We start from the raw sequence: 17823 nt of genomic DNA on the forward strand, positions 1-17823 counted from the left end.
TAAGAATAATAAAAAAAAAAAAACGAGGGGAAAAAGCCACTCTAGTTCTTATATTTTATGCTTTCTGCAGTGACATTAGTAATTAGTAATATTTATCCGCTTTTTTTTTTTTGCTGATTTTGTTGAATTTTTCTCAACTTCTAAACTAAGCATATTATTGCAGCAATATTGAGTAGTATGTCCTTTGAGAATATGGTCCAAAGCTACCCTAATTTCAGAGAATGTAATTACCTTCCACTGGCAAAGCTTGTTTTGTTTGAAAAAAAAACAAATATTCAGTATTGTTTTAATAACCGTAATAACACTATTCCATCTGCATAGATAAAAGACATATAAACACCAATAAGGAAAAGCTGTTAATCTCACCTTGAATTTGCAACTTTTAAAAGGGTAAAGCACAAATTCCCATCTAGTGCTTCACTGTTTCGATGAATGGCTAAAAAAGGGTAACATCTACAAAAAAGTCAGATGTCATAACGTAAGCACTGAAATTCATACTTGTACAGTGTAAACTATATGAATACATTCAGGAATGTTGCCTAATTCTCAGTGCTAATCAGTACATGCACATTCCACATAAATCAGGAGAAACATGGTAACCCATGAAAGTCATGGTAGATGACTTAATACTTATACTGAATACTTAATATTTGGAAAAAACCACAGTGCAATTTCTGCTTTCACCTTCTGGAAGTTTTTTCTTTTCAGCGTGACAGGCTTGGGCAGTGGGCACAAGAGAACCTCATGAGGTTCAGTAAATCCAAGCACAGTGTTCTGCACCTGGGCTGAGGCAACTTCCACTAACAGTACAAGCTTGGAGATGAAATAATTGAGCACAGCCCTGCTGAAAAAGACCTGGTGGTACTGGTGGATGGGAAACTGGACGTGTGCCCTTGCAGCCCAGAAAGCCAACTGTATGCTGGGCTGCATCAAAAGTAGTGTGGCCAGCAGGGCAAGGGAGTTGATCCTGCCTCTGTTCTGAGCAGGTGAGGCCTCACCTGGAGTACTGCGTCCAGACGTGGAGTCCTCAGTACAGGAGAGACATGGACCTGTTGGAATGCATCTACAAGGCCACAGAGTGATCCAAGGGATGGAACACCTCTCTTCTACAAGGACATGCTTAGGGAGCTAGGGCTGTTTAACCTGGAGAAGAAAAATGCTCCAAGGTGACCTGATATCTCCATTGCAGGGGAGTTGGACTAGATTAATTTTAAAAGTCCCATCAAACTCTAAAAATCCTATGAAAGGGATATGGCAGGGCTTGAATATTGGAAGAACAGATACACACATAGGATCACAGTAGAGAAGTATGTAAGTACACTTATTTTTACAGTTATTTTATGAGTGGAAGAAATGTGGAGGTTACAATCCAACTTTAACCAAAAATTAGCATTAAATTTTCACAGTAATGAATAAACCTGCGTTCATTTTTAATCAAGTATTTGGGAGATTTTTAAGTGCTGATTAAAGAGACTAATTTGAACTTTAATTACAATTTTAAAACTTTTCAGATTGCACTGTCAAATGTTTAAATAAAGTCAAATGAAAAGGAACAGAGAAACAATTTTATTGTTTGCATCATTCATGACTTTAGACTGATGTAACTTTTTACCATTTTCCTGTGCATGGCGTGTAAGAAGACTGCAGTGTTACAGCAAAACAGTGAATGAAATTCTTACCCAATCAAAACAGATGTCAACTTATTTTAAACAGAGATCTTTGCTTTACACAAAGACCGTAATATGCTGGAAATCGTCCGAATGTAAGCCGTATATCCTGACATATATATATAATCAAATCCCCTTGCACCCAAAATATAAAATACTATATGAGCAAGAAAATATGTTCCATTAAAACAGACATACCCATACTGAAGAGTTGGAAAGCTTTATCATCAAAATTGAAGAGATCAGCACAAAATCAGTAACTTCCTCCAAACCATTTCTTCTCTACTTAGAATCATTTAAATAAATGAAAAGTTCATCTTGCCATCAGGAAAACTCATATTCCTAGTAGGCCATATAATTTTGTAGTTACATTTCAGATTCATCACTCTCTTCACAATGATGAAAAAGCCTACTCTCCCTGTCTTTAAGTTATCCTGTTTTTTCAGCATTGGCCCTGTCTTTTATTTTTTCATTCATCTGCCCACTCCACTTAATTTTATTATGGTTTTTTTTTTCCCTTTGGGGACATTCTTGATTGGATAATAACTGTATTTCCAAGATTCTATCCAGTTTTTTTTTTTTTTAAAAAAAAAAGCTTATTTTCATTGTCTTTTCTATTATGATTGAAGTATTTGTAACAATGTGTCTTTTAGAGAAATCCAGATGTGCTTTATATAGTATTCTTCAACTGTCTGTTCAGACAGTTCTGGTAAAGATGTGCCTTTTCTGTAGCTCTGCCAATTTAATTTCATGCCCAGTTCCAGAATGCCAAAATAATGTAGCAGATGCTAATGCCGGAGAACACTTTCTTGTCTTTTTCTGACAAATTGCTGGGCAAAATATGTCTACATCCCTTCTGACTTGCAGCAAGAAATGATTCTTGTTTTTCCTAGTCCAAAGGTATGTTTGGCTTATTATTTTCAACTGGACATAATAATCTTTGCAAGATGACTCTTCTTCAAACTTGACTGCTCTCTGACTTGGTCAGTTAAACAAATCATCTGCATAATCATTTGTCTTGGGTTACCATAGCAAGAAAACTAATGCTGGATTTCATTCTCATAGGGAGAATTTTACTAGCTAAAATGAAAGTCATGTCTAATTTATATCTGAACAGTAAGCTTAAAATAATGTTATATATTATGAAACCAGGTAAGAAAAATTTTACTAAAAACGGTACACATTCTTTTGATAGGCAATTTGTATCTAGATTTTATCATCTTCTCCATGTACAGCTGAAGTTAACACTTGAAGTCTCCATTGAAAGCAACAGTTGTGCATATACAAAACTACATACAAAAGCAAGGATATACCTCAGAAAGTGTACATTAAACTTAAAAACACCAAATATTAATATAATGTGGTATTAATATAAAGTTTTTCTAGCAGTTTTCTAATGAAATTCTCTTTGCTTGCAATTTTAATTGAAGCTGAAGGCTCCTTTTCCAAAGATTAGACATACATGAGATAATGAAAGGGCTGCAATTTCCAGAAAATTTTATTTGACTTCAGTTTTCAGACATTGACAGCAACTTCTCACTACAAGTGTACACCTGGCTTTCACAGTAGCTATACAACCATAGAACTTTCAAGAAAATACTTTGAAATGTCCTTGCCCATTTAACTGTTAGTTCTTTAAGGCCACTGTGGAGAAGAAGCCAGTTAACAGTTAAAGCAGAATTTAATGCTTTTTTTGGTTCATGTAACTTGATATTAGATATGTGCATTTCAGTTCTTCTTCATTACCTACTGATTCATAACAAGTTCATTAAAATAATACAAGTCTTTCCTTCATCCTTTCATCTCAAATATTACCTTTTTATTATTATTTTTCTCTGTTTCTTACATTTCTTTGTACAAACCTTCCCATCATTGCAGATTTAGTTCAATACTTCCTTTGGTTAGCTTTTCTCTGCCTTATGTTTGCCAGCTTTTGCTTCCTCTTCCATGGATGCTGAAACTCTATGACACTCTATTTGGATGACAGCCAGTCTTGAAAAATTCATGTCTTTGAAATCCCACTTTAACCTATGTATTCCTGCTGTGGGTGGGAAAATGTCTGTGGTTCCACATACCTGCAAGGCAAATTCTTTGTCAACTTATATCCCTTTCAAAAGGACCAAAGTCTGCAAGTGCCATCAAATTGAATTTATTTGTTTTGGAAAGCACTGTTGTTTTTTAAGAATGATAGATCTTTCTGTTAAAGAATTGATGTGTAGCGCTCTCCTTAATATAAATCAAAGTTTTTCATGTATGTATAATGTTCTTGATGATGACATCAGCCAATGTTAAACTACTGAAATAAATAGCTCTAAATGTAAGATTTGAGTGTAAATTCTACTATTAAGCTGATCAAAATTTCAAAACCTCCTAATTTCTTTTTAGTAGCAAATATCTTTTATTTAGAAAAGGGAAGAGAAGCTCAACATTTGTTCAGATACTTTTAAATACAGTTCCTTTTATTCATTTTCTTGAAATGAATATATAAATTATTTATCTTAATTTTCTGGACTCTGGTGATTTATCTTTTAAAGCAAAGCATTATCTACATAGCTTTAGAGGGCATTAGCACTACTTAGTTTGTTGCAATTGTTTTCAAGGAACCTGGTGAAATTTGTGGTTCCATATTACAAAGTATGTAGGACTTAGTGCATTTGCACACAGTAAAAACTGTACAGAACTCATCTATTCTTGAAATCAGAGACTTAGAACCTTGGAGATAGCTATGACACAAACTGCAGTGTTGAAAAGCTAGACATTTTTCCTGAAAAATATGAAATCCAGTTAAAAAAGAGATAAAGTAACAGGAGCCTTGAAACTGTAAAATCCAAAATAAGTACAGCAGAGTCACAAGGTCACCATCCACAACTCATAAAATAAATACATAAAGCTGAATATTTAGTGATGCTGTACTTTAAAACAGGTAATTTCTGTTTACATCTTTTTTTCTGCATCCTTCTTCTGTGTACAGAAGATTAACTCAAATTAAATTTCACACTAATCCTTCTAATGCTGAGTGTGTCTCATTAAGCTTTTCTGGATTCAGACAATTCACAGAAATAGTAAAAGCATTGCAATACTGGATTTTACAGTATAAGGTGCTGTTAAAAACACTAAATGGAGAAAATTAAATGCTTCACCTGTAAAAATTTAATTTGAGCAGGGTACCTGGAATATATATTCTAATGTGTTTTTATTTTGTAAATAATGTTCACATAAAAATGTAAAGAAGAGGTGTTCTGTACAGAACTGTGGCTCTTAAAGTACCTTTATACTTTTTATATGTCAAAATCCCATGCAGTAATAAGGTAGCACAATTATCTGATACGTGATACATATGAAATTTTAATTATTGCAGTTTCTAGACTGTAAATATTAACTTTATATAGAAACTGGAATGAAAATCAGATACCACTGTCATTTGAAATCAGCGAAGAATTTATATTTGATTTTAGTTTTCTATTGTTTCTGAAGTTTAGAGGTACCTCTTTCAAGTAGACTGACACAGATGTAAAACAGCAACAGGAAAAATTTGAGCTTTTCTTTGGGTTTAATTTACCATACAAATCAATTAAACAATTTGGGGTAAAATAGTGATCGTAACTAGAAAAATATAAAAGACAGTAGGAGATGATTAAGTCATTAGCTCTCTTTGACATAGAGAGAAAGCTGAATATTGATTTTAGAACTCTGATGGTTTGGTTGGAAGTTGGGCATGAAATTTATGGTATGCCGGAAAACTAATATATCTGCTGAGTCTGTGATATGTAATTAATTAATCTCCTTTAGATTTATGAATCCAGAGTCAATTACTGAAGCTAAATTGTACGTTTCCCTTAGGAGTAGGGATTGAGGAAACAGAGAAGGAAAAGGTAACATTTTTAAAAATGCTTCCAAATGTAGGATTGTTTTCTTTTCCTAGCTTCCCTAAGTGTTTTCTTTTACACTGTGGTTGAATGATTCCACTCACAGAATTTGTACTACAACAGTTTTTCTGACAGAAGTTTAAGAGAAGTAAATCTGTGTGTGTAGCTTTAAGCCTTGAATAACAAAAGGCTTATTATTTTTCCTAAACGTTCTGATCAACTTTCATTATCAAAGCAAAGTATTTCTGCCAAAGTATTTCACAAAAAACATATTAACAAGTATGTGCCCACCATTTGGAGGTAAAACTGACCAATGAAGATACAAGTAAATACGTAGACTCTAAGTTATTCTTCTACCGAATTGATGTACAAAATACACTTTGATGCCATCTTGTAGAAAGATGTTGGCCAACAGTTGAAGTAATTTTATGCCTTCATAATTACAGTAATGTCTCTAACATTGTTATTTTAAACAGATATGATGCATTTGACAATATATGCTTTTCTATGAAACATGGATTATAACCTAAATATTAAATTTTATTTCACTAATTAAGAGTATCTTCAAAATTTTGAAACAATTTTGTTTGCAGCAAGGAAGACAAAGAGAATCATGTCTTGAAGCAATCCAGAAAAACTCAAATTAGACTGCCTTGGAAATGCTAGCAGATCATCTTTCTCGCATTTCTCTAATTTTAACCTAATAAAGCCATAACTGTCAGTCAGTAGTTAAATTAGAATAATAGAATCATGGAATGGCCTGGATTGAAAAGGACCACAGTGACCACCTAGTTTGAATCTCCCTGCTATGCGCAGGATTGCCAGCCACCAGACCAGGCTGCCCAGAGCCACATCCAGCCTGGCCTTGAATGCCTCCAGGGATGGGGCATCCACAACCTCCTTGAGCAACCTGTTCCAATGTGTCACCACCCTCTGAGTCAAGTGAAGCTCCTCAATTTCTTGGGCAACCCTGGGTTGTACAGAGACTGATCTTTCTAGAAATACATTATTTCTAGACAAAACCTTCTGATATGTTTTTCTACATTTTCTCATTCCTCGTGTAATTCTTTAAATAAAGAAAGTAACGAACAAAACCCCAAATCCTCCTATTAGGAAAACTGTAGTCCACATCTAGGCTGAGTAGCTAAGATCATTTCTTTCTTCTTTTTCCTTTGTAGTTTTACTAGAGATCAATCATAAGCAATACTTATGCAATCCATTACTATTTTCTCAGAAAATGTATCTATAATGTAGCTTGATAACATGAAAATACCTTGTAATTCAGCAATTTGCAACATAGATTCAGAAAAAGCCAAATATTAACCTTTATTTTCTTTCCATAATTGTAATACTAAATCATTAGTGGCTACAATTCCTTTCATCCTCGCCATTACCTTTATTGTTAAACTTTTTTTATTTAAAATGTGTGTTGGAGACTTACTATGAACTGTTTACCTGGGTATTTACCTGACTTGTATTTAAACTATTTTTTAGCACTCTAACAATGTGATCTTAATTTCTCTTCAGAAATTCTTTGAATTTTTTACAAACAATTACACCTCAGAGCACACAACTCATGTTATAATCAAAGAGCAATCCACATTTGCATTTCATTACCATGAAAAAAAAAAAAAACGAAAACAACAACAACAAAAGCATTAGGGCTTAAAAATAAGCCTAACTGTATTTCAAGTCCACAACTAGTAACATAAGTAAGAGGTATGAGAAATGAAGAACACAATTAAAACAACACATTATAGAAATGAAGAACACAAATTAAAACACAAACACATTATAGAACACAGTCGAGAATCACCTTAAAAATGTAAACTATTCCTCTATCTGTGTCAGAAAAACAAAAGTTCAGTTAAAATTTATTATAGTAAATTAAGTTATTAAAAATAAATTTCCAATAATTAAATACTCCTTAAAACTCTGAAATGGCTAGGACCCCTGTACTTGTTAGAATAAAATAGGAATAGAACAGAAATAGAATAGTTCAGTTGGAAGGGGCCTAGGAAAATCATCTAGTCCAACTGCCTGACCACTTCAGGTACGGGTTAAAGACATGCTCCCTCAAGGGCATACTCCACTGCCACAGGGACTGTATTCATCCCATACATCTATGCATCTATCCATCTATATATTTTTCTTTCTTTCATATCATCTTACAATGTTCTCATGAGCAACAAGAAGCACAATGGTAAAACGTTACAATTATGGCTAGATGAGCTACAATTTGGGTATAGTGGTTTTGGTCCCTTTGAGACAGGAAAATAATTTTTTTTTAAATATATTTTTTAAATATAACAACATTTTTCTGTAAAAGTAATAATTATCAAAATAATAGAATGAATAAATCTGGAGCAAAAAATATGGCAGCTCATTTTAAGAGTGACTTGGAAATTACTGTATAAGCAAATTAACTTGCCTATAAGAGAGAAGACCAATAAGTGTTCGAGATCGTGATCTTTTTCCTACAGCATTCTCTCCAGCATAAACAAGTAGTTACGTAATTTGAAGGAACTCCAGTTTTCAAGAGCAAGTTTTCTTTTGGCATCCATTGCTTTTGTTCATCATACCACTGTATACATATTTAGATTTGCTGAAAAAAGACAGTAGATACATTCTGTAAATATTTAAACCTGTACTTATCTACATGAAAATAGCTTCTTAACATTTTTAACACATTTTTAGTACATTTTCAAATTGCTATTAACATACACAATAGAATACAACTACACGTGCTTGAATTGCAGATCTAAATAAGATGTTTAAGAACAAAGCACAAGATGTTTTCAACTAAACAAAGGAAGGAAAATAAATTTAATAATATTATACTGCTTACTTTTTAACATCGATAAAATATATTGATGGACACCTCTGAATGAGGGAGAACAGCCACATGTATATAGGAAGTAATTCTTAATGAAAGGATGTTAAAACACTTTAAAATGTCTAAGAAGAAATAAAGAGAAATTGAAGGTTTCAGGAAAATTATGTAGTGGCCACTCACTTTCCACTCTGAGAAAGAGAAAGAGAAAGAGAAAGAGAAAGAGAAAGAGAAAGAGAAAAGCCAACAATTAAAAAAAATTCAACCACCACTTTTTCTTTCATTTATAGACATCCAATAATATGTTAGGCAATTTCAGAGAAAGAAGACAAATGAGTTTAGAAAGATACATATGCTTTCAATACTGTGACAGTAGGGTAGGTTTTTTTTTTTCTTTTTTTAATGATGACCAATCTTGGAGGGAAGGAACAGTCCTCCTAAAGTAAGTGAATGTAACTTCCAGCTTTATTGTAGATTTTCCTATTTTTTGCATAACAATATAATACTGGTTCAATTTAGCAGGTCCAAAATTGATCTGGTATTAATTTGAAGCTTTCCACTGTATTCAGAAAAATCAAATAATCATGGAATGGCTTGTCTTGGAAAGCACCTCAGAGATCATCTAGTTCTAACCCCTTTGCCATGGGAAGAGTTACCACCCACTAAAGCAGGTACCAGATTAGGCTGACCAGAGCCTTATCCAACCTGGCCTTGAGCACCTCCAGAGATGCTATCAATTAACTGGAAAAAAATTAAACAGCAAAAATCACTTGAAATAAGCTTTAATTTCACTGTAATGCATTTAAAAAAGAATAAAAGCAAGCTTATAATCTCTAGATATGCCGCTCCTTGAAACTGCAGTATAAATTTCAGTTAATTTACTGTCATTATTATAGTACAAGCTACCATTCTGCCGCAGAAACTGACTGCACAACTTTACAGGACTGTTATGAATGCTATAGTATCTTCACATAATTCCCTGAGCCAAAGGACTGCTTAAAAAAAATCAGTATGCTTAATTATGTTTCCTTTTTTATCCACCTGGGAAATGAATCTTGTGATTAGATACCACTAAGACTACATTACAGAAATGGATCTCTCCCTATGTAATTTGATGCCGATAGCCCACAGTGAGTATTTGATTTATAGTTGTCTTTGTACTTGAAAAAAAAAACAAAACCTATGAAAATACTGACATGTTAAATATGGTTCCTTCATTTGTCATTGCTACCAGACAGAAAGTATAAATAAATCCCTTTTGAGATAGCATCCATAGATGCTGTTTATCTGTGTAAAAATGTACACAGCTAGTATCAGTAATTTCTTCCACCACTCTGCATCTAATACAAATGTTCATTTGAACTGTCACAAGGGGTTACTTCAAAACTGCATGAAATTCCATGTGCTAAGAAACAAGTAGTATAGTGAAAGCAAATGAACTGTTAAAATGCACAGACAATCATTGCTTCAGGCTAAAAGGGAGATCACCAGGCAGATACTTGCAGGAAAGTACACCTTATGGTTCCACACTAGACAAACACTTTGATAGTCAAGTGTATAAAGCTAGCAGTTTCTCAGTCAGACTTAAAAAAAGAATCCAAAGTCTACATTCACACAGGAGAACAATTTGGGAAAATGCTTTACACCTACATCTCATTTATGATTTCTGCAGATGATAAACAAACTAACCATCCAGCCATCTCATTTTGCTGTGAAAGATAAAGCATAGAAACTTTGCTAAGAAGAAAAAACACAGACATATTTTCTCATTCCGCTTCAAAAAATTCAAGTAGAATGCTATGAATTCTTGTGCAAACCTCTTGTTACTCTGCAAATTTTTTGCAGTTGATAGTGCTGACATAATTTTATGACCAATACCATTTTCATCTAGCTTTATTTTACAGTTGCATTTGAGTTCTTACTCTCTCTCCAATTATGTTTTTCTAATACCTGACCAAGAATTAGCTAAAATTAGATATGATTCAAAACACAGATATTACCTCCATATACAGATTTGAATTTGCCAGAGATAAAAATAAAAGGGGGGGCCGGGGGGGGGAGAAGGATTTAAGGTAACTCAGAGAATAGAAACACTTTTAGTATCACTTGCTCATGCTCAGAATTGTAGGCTAAAAACTGTGATTCTTTACTAACACAAAATAGAAATCAAATGGAAATACTTAAGCAGAGCTCCAGAATGCAAAATGTAACCTGGATATTACAAAATGCAGTTAATTTCAGAAATAATTAGCCTTCTAGCATGGTGAGTGATTAATAAAGATTGTACATCAATGGATGGATGCTGCTTTAAAAAAAAAACCACCTTTTAAAACTATCATTAAATTTTATATATATATAAATATAAAGTATATATATATATATAAAGTATAATTAACTTATTTTCTACATTAAAAACATGGGTATCTTGAATGCTTGAATGCTTACATCAGTAACAAAAATAATTTATTTAAAAAACAAGACAACGGGGGAAAAAAAAAAAAAAAAAACATGTCCAGAGGAGGGCCATGAAGATAATCACAGGGTTGGAGCACTTCCCCTACGGGGGACAGGCTGAGAGAGCTGGGACTCCTCAGACTGGAGAAGAGAAGGCTCCAAGGAGAGAATATAGAGGCCTTCCAGTACCTGAAGGGCGCCTACAGGAAAGCTATGGAAGGTCATTTTATAAGGTCATGTAGTGAAAGGACCGGGGGAAATGGCTTTGAAGTGGAAGAGGGTATAAATAGACTAGATATCAGGAAGGAATTTTCTACTGTGGGGGTGGTGAGACATTGGAACATGTTACTCAGAGAGGCTATGGATGCCCTCTCCCTGGAGGCATTCAAGGCCAGGCTGGATGGGGCTGTGAGCAACCTGGTCTTGAGGGAGGTGTCCCTGCAGGGGGCTTGGAACTAGATAATCTTAAAGTTCCCTTCCAACTCAAACCATTCTATGATTCCATGTGCTGTATCTGAAAACATCTGCTTGGTCTGGAGTACACGTGAGGTTTTATTAAAGCATTTAAGAGAAAATAATTCTTCTGAAACCCAAAAATCTAAACTCAGGAATTCAAGTGTGTTCTCAAATTAATTAGATAAACTTGAAGTGAAAGGGAATGGCTGGTTGCAATTAGCGGGTACTTCTGGTAGCTCAAAACATAGCAAGGATTGTACTTTGTAATTAACAGATTCATGAGCTTGCTTTCTTAGATTATTTCCCACCAGCTCAGCTTTCTCATAAACCTGAAACCAATTTGCAAATGTCACTAAATAAAAACTTACTTTTATTACTATGACACCTTTACTATGAAAAATTACAATGAAAAATACCCTCAATCCTAGAGATTCATTCACTATCTGTACAGAACACTGTCTTCAGTACAAAATTCTTCTCTCTGGTTCTGAGCTTTCTTTGACTTCAGTGTTGGAAAGTTTGTCTAGCAATATTTTACAGTGGAAGAGCAAATCTAAATCTCATTATAGATACACAGATAATGAAAGATCAGTATGTAATTACAATACATTTCAAAAGCAGCTTTATGTTGTTTGTATCAAGTCAGTACTTATAAATCTTTCAGAACACTGTATGAAATTATTTTAGTTAATTATTTAGAGGGATTCACATGGAAGTTGGCTGAGTTTTCCACTGATACAAAGTTAGAAACCATGTGCAAAAAGACACTACCATCTATTTCGTAGTTAAATTGATAGAGGTTGTATCTACATATTTACTGTAACGTGACATTATTTTGTGGGAATGGAAGTGCAGTCTATTGAATTGAGTGTTTCTAATCCTTAAACCCTAGAGTCTTAGTGTCTTGTTTGTTTGTTTTTGTTTGTTTGTTTACACTACAATTATTTTCGTTTTAGTTGCAGCATATATACAATACTACATAGGACAAATTAACTTCAATTTCTTGTGTTTCTAAACTGTATTTATGGAACAGACACTTGTACTAATTTTGAAGAAATTTGAACTGTATTTCATGGGAGCAAGCATGGGCTGGGTGATCTGTAAGAGCCAAAGGTTTTATTGGCCGACTTATGCTCTAGGTAGAAGCGGAGAGCATACAAAGAATGTTGTTGTCCTCTCTCCTCCCTTTCATTTTTTTCACTTAACTTCTGCTATGCTCAGTGATGGCAGAGGAAGGCTCTCTGGCAATTCCAAAAAGCAAAGAGATGAAAGAGACTGAAAAAGTCTCTTTGGCTTTGCAAAGATATAAAACTAAGCAGATGAGAGAAAACAAGGACTATTCGCACTGGCATCGTGAATTCTGCATTGTAGAATTTTCTTGTTTGAAGACCATCTGACGTGTTATGTTTTCCTGCATCACCTACAATATGTAAAAGTTCTTAGTAAGCCTTAGCAAGCAAGAAGTACATGATTAAATGCCAGATCCCTCCAATGGGATACTGCACAGAAAATCACTATTACTTTGATAGTAATACTTTGCTTCTGGAGAAATATTTTCTTTCTTTCTTTTCTCAAGGAGGTGATCACAGTTCTTCAAGGTCAAAAAATAGGTTGAAAGTATTGCCAACTGCTAGAATCCAGCAGTCAGCAGCAGCTCAGATTCCCTTGAGTCATCAACAATTCAGCTCCTCAAACAATGCATGGGAATGAGAACAAGCTTTAATATCTTGCTTTAGGTATTTACACTAGGCAGGAAATGTCTAGTTGCTGACTGCAGTTGCCTTCATCTAAGTCTGAACAAAGCAGTAGGAAGAGAAAGGAGAAATTGAAAGATGTTCCTTTCAAGACAGGAAGTGAACAGGACAATGAGAGCAAAAGAGAAACAAAAATAAAGCTGCATGCACAACCTAGCTCCATCTCACGCTGCCATCTATTTAGGTTGCTAAGTCATGAATCAAGATCACTTCTGTGTTCTCCGAGAATTTAAGAAACATGTATGTTTCAGTTGATATCTAACAACCATTCCTCTATTGCTTCTCATTAAGTAATATGAGACAGTGGTTTCTTGTTCTCAGGTACATTTTGATGAAGTCTATTTTAGATTGGTATTTCATTATGCCTTGTTTGTAGTCTATAGTTTTATTTAACTATAGGAGGAGATCACCTGGCTTTCTATCTTTATTACTGACAGTAACAAGTATTCACTTTGTCAAAGAGTAAAATAATGTATGTGATAAACAATGAGTTTGTGCTAAAAATGCAACTCTCACTTGCTGTTGCTATATTATTACTTTCCTAAACTGCAAACATCATCAGTCACTGAAGACAAACTGCTGTGCTATGACAGAATATATATGCTTGCCTTATAGTCATGCTTTTCCTCTTTTATAATGGACATTATTCATAATAGAAATAGTAAATCTTAATGACTGGTTTCAGAAAATTTGGCATCAGAAAAGTTCATATTTTATGCATTATTTTAAGAGTCGTTTTTCAGAAAAAAAGGTATAGTAAATCAGAACTCAAGAAAATGATTCACTGATATTGATTCAGAAGCCATTTAAGTTGATTATTTTTATCATAAAATTTGACATCATATACACCATGAGGCTGGTGAATTTCTCCATTACTAAGTTATAGCTTTGAAGTAGTAAATACTTACAAGTACATGGTTAAATCAAAACAGTGGTAAATTGGCCTTACATCTGTATGGTAGTCCTTTATATTAATGCTGAAGGAGGAGAAATTCAGTCATGGTAATTAATACTGATTTGTATACTGGCATTCTAGCTTTGTCACCATCTTCCTTCTTTCCTTCTCCATTTACTTAACCATCATACCACTGCAACAATTTTTAATTAAAAAAAAAAAAGCAGCAAATTATTTTGGAGGTTTTTTTTAATGTCAAGTGTCCCTACTTTATTTTCCCAGACATATCCATAGATTTTCTTGACCAGTTGACATTGAATTTGGACATGGAACTGAAATTATGTCATTATTTTTTCTCACAATTACTTTCTACATGGATGTATATAATATATAACAGAATGAAAACATTAGTAATCAAAGAAAAAAAGAGGCAAAGCTACCAAAACAATGTATATACTGCAATATATTTTACGTGTATCTTGTTCCTATAACACAACCACATCCTTAAGTGGCTTTAGGTGACTTACATAATTTATTAGGAGAGTTAAACACTTCAAAACAGGATTAACAAGACTGAGCACATGGAGCTGCTGAACCTAACACATCAGTAAGTAGGTTACTTTAAGCTGAATTTCTCTTCAAGATGTAAAGAGACCCCCTCATATACTTGAGGTTTGAATTCAGAGCTAGAATTTGTTGAGCCAGACACAGGCACAGAGGATTTATTTCAAAGCCTCTCTTTAAATGAAGAAATAAATAAAATATGTTTTAATCTATCAGTCTTAAAGTTACTTAGAAATAATCTGGAAATCACAGTTTAATTCTCTTCTCTAAGAGGATTTAAAACATTTTACCTTCTACAAACAGCACACATATTCCATGTTGGGCACCAGGAATAAGGCTATCTCAGCCCAGCCTCCTGAAAATATTTCACTTTGTGTCAAGCCTTAGATGACTGCTTATCCAGGATCAAAACTGTCAAGATCTGTAGTAGAGTGGTCATCAGAGAAGATAGAATATTGTTCCTGTCAAAATACATTTTATATATATATAAAATATATAATTATATATATATATATGCTTATAAATAATTATAAATAATACTATAAAATTATAAAATTATAAATAATTTTCACACAATAACATTGAAGTAGGCTTTCTGAATATTAGCTTAATTAGTAGTATTTAAGAAAGAAAAAAGTGACACAATTACTAACAGGATTTGTACATTTGAGTGTATAGCTCAAAGGAACTCCCTCCTCCTCCTCTCTTCTTTTTTGCCTTTGAAAGTATTTGTTGTATGTTCCTGATAACAAAGTCAAATTAATTAAGTTTAACTCCATATTATTATTGTATGATTGTGGTATAGAATTGTTTTTATAATATTGTATGTCAGTGTGGAAGAAGATCAGTTAATTGCAGAAAAGCGAGTTAACTGCTGTAGTACAGTACATTTTTCTACTTAAGGCTATACTTACATCCCAACATTTGCAGCATTATTTATGTGGCAATTCTCAATGAACGGTTGATTTCTTGTTTTCTATTAGTCAAGATTTCTTGTTTTCTATTAGTCAAGAGAAGCAGCTAGAAGATAAAAATAATCAAGAATGACCACAATAATGTATAGAAAAGAAACAGCATCCAAAAGAAAATTTTCCCTGACAGTTCCACTGAATGTTTATTCTTTGTGACATATGTGAATATAGGACATTTCAATTCTATAGTGTCTTATATTTATAGTTATATTTAAAGTGCAGTTAAAATTTGAGTCTATTGAGAGCTTGAAAAAAATTTGGCTACTGGATGCAAAACAACAAGAAGCTGTAAATAAATAGAAAATATTAGAGTCATTATTCACTTCTTGAGTCAAAACAAAAGTTGTAACTCATGTAAGCAGTGATTATACTCATGCTGAAGTGAAATGCGTACAAGAATAACCACTAAAAATCAATTTTATTGTCAGCCTTGTATACTATTATCATTTTAGATATCTAATCCTCTGTAACCAATTTATGAAAGAAATTCCAATGGTATGAACTTAGATGTGAGTTACAAAACGAGTACTATACTGCCTGATAAAAAATACTGAACACCATTTTCTACTTAGAAATTACATAAATATTTGTAATTCCTTTACCTCTTTTTGTCAGGTAACAATGCAGACAAATCATTTAGAAACTGGTCATAAGACATGCCCTTTGAACATATTTTTTAAACATTAACGTTATTTGATATTCAGTGGTTAATATAAATTTGTCTTATGGAGAAAATGAAATCTGCTCTGGGATGAAACATTTATACGTTCAGCACTTCTGTCTGAGAAACTGTCAGTTCAAGACCATTTGTTTATACCCTTCTGTAAAATGTCATTGACCAAATTCTTTCCTGCTTCACTTCAATAAACTCCTACTTGATGAAAATTCTTCTGATGAAACGAGCAGAAAATATTTGTCTACAGGCTTTTTGTTTTGGTTTGGTTTCCCTTAATGTAAGCATGTCTTTTATTTAATTATAAGTCAGTTAAAAGTTTGGATGAACACTGAATAATACCTTTTGCATTTGTATGAGATATGTATCTGCTGTGAAGATCAGTTTTTGTTCAAAATGTCCATGATCTTTCTTCAATCACAATTTTAAGAACAAATTTATTTCAAATAGAAACATGTAGCAAACTACTAACATCAAACTACAATCATCATCGCTCCTTTTTGTCAGAAAACGAGTACAGGTCAAGTAAATGCATTGCTGGTTATTATTAGTAAATTGCTAATGCTAAACATGAAATATAAGAAGATGAAAAACTTCAAAGCTTGTGTAGAATGATTTGCATTTTCAGCAATGTATATGTAGCTCCTGACTACGACCTCTTAATTATATGATCTTTATTACCTCTAAGGTCCTACAGTACTTTACATGACTGAAAAGCTCTAGAAAACAATAAATAATTTGAAAAGAGAGCTCACACATCCCCTCCCTTAAATCGGTGAATAAAATAGCAAAATAAACAGCAGGCAACAAAATCACTCATCGTCTTTATCACCAGAAGTGCAGAGAGACCCCGAGGGATTACTGGTGATCACCTCAGGCTTGGCAGAACAGCAGGGAACTTCACCCAGTTTTCTGTTTAGCAGGAAAACTGTGTTTTGTAGTTTGGCAACTTTCTTGCATACCTCAGAGCAAACTCTTCCACGTCAAAATATCTAAAAGTGCTAGAAATCAAAGAGCAGAAGCAGCTCAGCTCAAACAGTTGGGCACCATAATTTCTTCATTGCTTCTTTTTCTTTATATAAACATCACCTTGTATACATGCATACAGACAGATGCAGGATCACATAAAACATTTTAGAAATCACTTGGGTGATGTCCAGGATGGGCATCAAGAGTGAAACTGACATCAAATATGACCTGCTGACATGCTGAAGATGCCTTTTGAAACAGAGAAGAACATTCTAAGTCAATAACCCTTCAACTGAGGAACCCAAACATTCCATTTCTTCTTTTCCAGAATCACAGATTAAAAAAATCCAGCATTCTACCTACCTTCATAACGGTTGCTGAAGACCTAATTTGATAAGCCTTTGTTATCATTTTACTTGTTCAAAACACAAAGAATGGCCTAAAGGAATTATATATGCATTTCACTTTAGAGATTATAAGCTAGTGAATGATGCAGAAATGTTTTGTCTCTTAATTAAATCCCCTAAATTTAGCGTTACTGAGATAAATTATTCAAGGTGGAAAATAATCCTAATAATTTTTCATTGAATGAATCTGAATGTAGAGAGGATGCTCATGTTGTATCTTCCTATATTACTGAAGATTTTATATATATGCATAAAATCTTCAGTAATATAGGAAGATACAACATGAGCATCCTCTCTACATTCAGATTCATTCA

At 33.5% G+C, this 17823-nt stretch overlaps 1 long non-coding RNA gene across 2 annotated transcripts; it reads right to left on the minus strand.

Annotated features, from left to right (window-relative positions):
- Positions 1-2314: 2314 nt before the first annotated feature.
- Positions 2315-15505, minus strand: LOC104910523. 2 transcript variants are annotated; one of them, XR_004159459.1, is made up of 3 exons: positions 15404-15505; positions 14780-14950; positions 2315-3742 (listed from the first exon to the last, which is right to left on the minus strand). It is a non-coding gene; the product is annotated as an uncharacterized LOC104910523 (long non-coding RNA). The 2 variants fall into 2 exon arrangements; XR_004159460.1 differs by lacking the exon at positions 2315-3742 and adding an exon at positions 7916-8138.
- Positions 15506-17823: the final 2318 nt, after the last annotated feature.

Source organism: Meleagris gallopavo, chromosome 4 (genome assembly GCF_000146605.3).
Source record: "Meleagris gallopavo isolate NT-WF06-2002-E0010 breed Aviagen turkey brand Nicholas breeding stock chromosome 4, Turkey_5.1, whole genome shotgun sequence".
Taxonomy (NCBI): Eukaryota; Metazoa; Chordata; class Aves; order Galliformes; family Phasianidae; genus Meleagris; species Meleagris gallopavo.